We start from the raw sequence: 6,000 nt of genomic DNA on the forward strand, positions 1-6,000 counted from the left end.
AGATGTAGGAGTTTGATTTCTGTGTATATCATCTAAAGAAGTCCACATGTATAGTCACTGTTTGTGTTGTAAAAAAGCAGGATATTTTGCAATGAAGAAGCCATCTTTGGCTTCAAAAAATACTATTATGCAATCCCAAGTTCTGTTTCTGTCTCCGAAGTCATGTTTTCCAATGACTGTCCTTTGCTCATTGTTTACAACATTTGCATTCCAATTGCCAATGATTATTGATCCATCTTGATTGCATGATTGCATGTTTGATCTATTTCAGATTGAAGATAATATTAAAATTCTTTAATTTCTGTCCATTCACCCTCATAGCCAACCTACGCATCCATTAGAACTGCTCCCTAGTTCCCAAATGCTACCAGCCATAGGCTCCCACACTAATTGGTCTTATGGCATGTCCTCTTCTCAGGAAAACAGAAAAATGACCCAAGCCCTAGCTGCCAATTGAAAACGTTTGTAGTATAGCACATAATTCAGAATAAAATGGGGAAAAAATCTCACTGCCATTGAGTATGAGCGATTAATAGCGACTATGTAGGACAGGGTAGGAAAAAAATTCTTTAATTTCTTCATCATGAGCTTTAGTTGTTGGGGATAAATTTGAGTAATACTTGAGTGGATTTTTATCTTATAACATATTTTATATATTTTATCTTATAACAGATAGCATTGTACTTCAAGATGGATCTTGAAATGTTCTTTTTAATAATTAATATGATGTCATCCCTCTTTGAATTTGTCATTCTCAGCAAACTAAAACACATGACTGTCTGATTAAAAATAACTAATACCAGTTCATTTCAGCTAACTAATGCCTAGGATGTAGATCATTTTATGGCCCATTAAATTTTTGACAATTTGCTATTTTCTTAAATTCATACTTTGTACCTTCTATGTTCCAATCATTAGTTGATTTTTATAGCTGTTTCTTCTCATATTAAGTCATGCCCATCAGCAAATAAGGGAGTGAAGGTTTTACTCCATTTATGTTATTATGGTAAATGATATATTGAGAAGGCTTCTCATCCTCAGTCATATTTTGTACACCTTCTGAACTAAGGGGTTCATCCTGTGACATTATGGCTGACAATGTTTGCTGCTATTCATAAGTTTTCCAGTATCAAAGTATGTTCTGAGCAATTCACAAGATTTTCAATGGCTAGTTCATTATAATGGACAGCATATTTCTTCTTTGTGGTCTGCTCTTAGTCTGAAAGCTCCGCTTTTCACATTGGGTGATCCTGCTGGTATTTTAAATACCAGTGACACAGTTTCAAACATCACAGCAACACACATGCTACCGCAGTAAAACAAACTGAAGGTAAGAGGAAGTTAGGAGATGAGATAGCACCCCCACATGACATTCCTTTTACAGGGTTGCAATGGTCCCTGGGATGCTGTAGTGTGAGTACTGAGAGGCTCACTGTAAGGTTTCAATCCACCGCTGCTTGGTAAGCGAAAGATAAATCAATCAATTTCAATAAAGATCTATAGCCACAGAAACTCTAGGGAGTAAATCTATTACATACTATTGGATCTCCAGGGATCAGAATCAAATCAATGGTCACAGATTTTTATACTAGAAGCATGTGTTCAATTCTAAGGGATCTGCCACTTGTGTAACTTCAACAGTTGTCCCTCTTGACCTGTGCCTGTGTTGGACATTTTAATGCAATAGCAGAAGTTTTAAGAAACACATATTGTCTAAACCTTTGCTACCTATGGATATACATGTACCTCCTATAAAACACAATCCAAACCCCTCCCGAAATTAGGCTATGTTCTTTATAGAATTTATTTATAATTAAAATACATTTAATTTTCTTGTCTCACAGTCCTCTTATTTCTTAATTATAATTTCAAAACAGGAGAAGTAAGGGTAGGCATATCTGTCACACACAGAAAAGCTACAATAAATGACATTCAAATATCAATCTCTATAGCCATAAAACAGCATTCTCCAAGAAAACATTTTGACAGCATTTGCCATATTATTGTTGAATACATAAAATTTTACTGAATCATACATTTTTAATTATCCTAACAGGGTAAGTACTTAGGTGCAAGTGAAATGTAAGTGAAGTAGATTTTTGTATGGCAGTCAATTTTTTAAATTAATTTAACTTTATTTTGAATGCACTTTTTCTCAATTTTAAGAATCCTTAAGTTTTGAAAACAAGACAGTATAGTAAAGATAAATGATACAATTATCAGAACTGATAATATCATATGAGATATAATAATATCATAAAATGATATTCACTAAATCATCATAAATGATTGATAATTATCCCAGATAGTTTTTCTAGTAATTAATTAAAATGAATGAGTTCAATATGTATACGAGAAAAAATGATGAACTGTATGTTAATTTGTAGAGTAAATGAGCTATAGACTTTTAAATCCATTATTTTATTTATCATTGAAGATCAATTAATTTGCATAACTGATCAGTTAATTAATTACCTGCTCATATGATATAAATTTGCATTTCTAACCCAGGAAACCCAAAGTAATTCAGGTCTGATATTACTTTTACATTAAAAAAATTCATGATTTGTTAGATACAATTTTATCAGAATAAAAACAAACCCAAAAAACCCATACAAGTTGATGTTTACAATGTGCATATTGCTGAGCAAAGAAATCCAAACCCTACATACTGTATGATTGCATTGCTATGACTTTGTAGAAAAGGCAAAACGATAAGTCAGGAACAGATCTTTATTGTCAAGAGCAGGGATGGGAGGAGAAGCGAAAGCACAAGGAAGCACCGTAAGGGGAATTTCTTTGAGATGAGAGAACTGGTCTATAGCCTTATTGTGGTGGTAGATGCTCAACTGTCAAAATCCACACAAGTGGGTTCCGCAAAGAGGACATTCTCATTGTGCAAATTTTTAAAAAAACTATCAAGAAATCCAATATGCATGTGCAGAAAAAAGGATGTTATTTTAAAACTTTACTGGTAATAGTAAGTATATGTTGAAACAAAACATAGGCAAGTGCAAAGCTTCTGGTGATTTCCTCCCCAGTTTACTAACAGAAATCCAGTTTTGTTACAAAAGCAGGTGAACATATATGTGGTTGTGTGTGTGTTTGTGTATGTGTGTGTGTGTGTGTGAGAGAGATGTTGGGTAGTCTTTTGCTGAGAGCTCCTTCATTATTGGTGTGACACCCATATTCACTTTATACCCTTCATCCTTTACCATTTTTATTTCCTGGACTATGAATATCTCGTGAGCTGTAAAAGTTAGTTATCATGTCATCATACAGAAAAAGGGCAAAAAATAATGGAAGCAGCATAGGCATCTGATCATTCTTTGGCATCCTCATAATAGTATTGTGCATGTATCTCTAAAATTTCCTATGACATCATAATAAATACATACTTTTATTTATTTTCAACATGTTACTGGAATCCATTTTTAATACAGGCAGATTTTACACTCTCTTTCGTTAAACTTATGTTCCTAAAAATATATGAGGATAACGGTCTAGATTAATTTTCTACATTGCAAAACAAAATAACACAAGTTACTAGTTTAAAATTATTGTACATTATTTTCTGTTTTTATGTATCAGTAGTCTACTCATGTTCTCACATGTCTGTTATCAGGATTTTGTCTGGACTGCACTGTTCTTTAGAGCTTAGGGGTCCCCTTCCATGTTGCTAGTTTGTAAACAGGTAAAATGCCTCAGCTCTTAAAGTGTGTCCTAGTATTATTCTGGGTTGTCTAGAGAAGCAAAATTCTTGACATTCCTAAATGTATAAAAAACTTTATATCAAGAAGTTCTTTCATATCAAGAAGATAGCCTAGCCCAGTCCTATTCAAGTCAGTAGACCCAAGACCTGTTGTGGCCCTCTTCAGACTCATGCTGCTGTAGAGACTGCTGTCAATGAAAGGATGCAGGAAGCAAAGGGGATCACAGGCTGGTGGGTGAAGAGTCATGTGGATCCAAAGTCAGTGGCAACATAGCAGCTCTAAAGTGAGGTGGTCCACATGGGGCTGCCTGTGGAGGTAGGCACAGAATCCCAGCAAAAAGGAAAGCAAAGGGTCAGAGAGGAAGAAGTTTTCACTTTCTCTCTTGTGGAATAGGCCACACCCCCAAGGCATCATCAGGCTGTTACCTGATTTGTTGGTTGCTTGGAATCTACCTCTACACTCTGATCCAAATTCAAGTTGATATGAAATCTATCCACCACAACCCCTCTCCATAAATATAATAATTTATTTCTCCACTGCCAGGAAGAGACATTCTCCACTTGAGGCTACCAAACTGGAATGGTATCTACATCTGTGTTGTCTAACTAGTACTCTCTTTATCTATTGTGTTAACTAGTATCCTATACTTAGGTTTTAATATCCATTACAACATCTGCAAAGAACTCAGACGGAATTTATGATGAAAGGAACTTAACAGGGTATACTACAAGTGAGAAACAGGATAGAGTTGTTCGGCAGAACAACTTACAAAGTTCTTTTCAGTCTGTTAATAGATGCCCAATGTCAAAGGGCATACCACTCCTTTGTAAGCCTCAACCTGAAGACATTCAGATCAAGCTTTGTGAGTCAGCAAGGCCAACCCCCACCCCTACCACCAATTAAATACCCAGAGGCATCCCACTCTGCAAGCCAGCTTTCTGTCCAAACTTTCTGAACTCCTCTTGCTCTGTAGACTGGGGAGTCTACCACTCTGTTTCATGCTGCAGCTCCTGCTCCTCTGATATTGTATCTGCCTTCTAGACCCAGAAGATTCACTCTACAGGTATCTCAGGGCCAGTGGATGCATTCTATTTCTGGCTTTGACTGATAGTAAGATTCCCTGCATGCTTCTCAGAGGGTTTATTTTATAAACAGCAGGATGGCATTCCAGTGAATCTTGTTCATAATTGCAGTTGAATCCTATCAGTATTATTCCCCATCTTCTTACCAGGACCATGAAGGAAAATATCACTTGGTGGGAGTTAGAAACTGGGGTTAAGATAAGAAAGGGGGCTAAATAATGCAATGCCCTATCTAACCATAGAAATGATATCCTGTATAATTTGCTGTATAATTAGGAGCTACCCTAATTGTAGGATTATATATACATATATCACTGCCATAATGTATTGCGTTTAAATAAGTCACTAGCCCAGCTATACTCTCAAACATAAATTGCCACTGAGTTGATTCTTAATCTCTAAAACTAATCTCAACTCTAAAACAGTATAATTGTCCCTGTTGGTTTCTGAGACTGTAAATCTTTGCAGGAGTTGAAAGCTTCATCATTGTCCTGAAGAGTGGCTGGTCGTTTCCAATTGCTGATTTTGCAGTCCTTGTAGTTAACAGTCCAAAATGTAATTAACTACACCACCAGGGCTCCTTAGCTATACTCTGGAAAAGGTGATTAATGGGAGATACCACCAAGTTGAACATCATAAGAGTCATCTTAGAATTCTGCCCACCACCCCAACCATAGAAATATTTTCTTGCAAACAAATTGGTTAGGGTTTATTCATCTTTTTCTCTACTTGCATGCCAGATAAGCTCTAAAAGATATTGTAGAATCACTTTTAACTTTGCAGTAAATGGAGATGCCATAATAAGTCTACTACAATATATCTCATTAATTTCTACAAGTCCGTTGGGTTAATCCATCTCTGCAGAGTTAAAAATTACCTCTCAAGAAGACAAATTGTCTTTCATCAAAAAAGCACTCACAAGATCTTAGTATCTTCCAGGGTTAAATATGAATAATTCTTTAAATACATATCCACATCAAAGAAATTTTCAATAAAGGGTTTGGGCAAAGGAAATTCTCCAAATTGAACATTAAGAGATTCTCTCTCTTTTATCTTGGTATCATTGCTATTTTATATATGAATGTGGTCATGGATAAATGAAGACATGGCTATTATGTTTCTTTTCTCAATTTCTTTGTTTCTTTGAAAGTGAAGGACACTGTGCTCTGAGCATTTCTGATCCTGGGCTCTAACCTGTTAACTTC

The sequence above is a fragment of the Echinops telfairi genome, unplaced genomic scaffold (genome assembly GCF_000313985.2).
Source record: "Echinops telfairi isolate 266 unplaced genomic scaffold, ASM31398v2 ScPeMD7_11;HRSCAF=52, whole genome shotgun sequence".
Taxonomy (NCBI): Eukaryota; Metazoa; Chordata; class Mammalia; order Afrosoricida; family Tenrecidae; genus Echinops; species Echinops telfairi.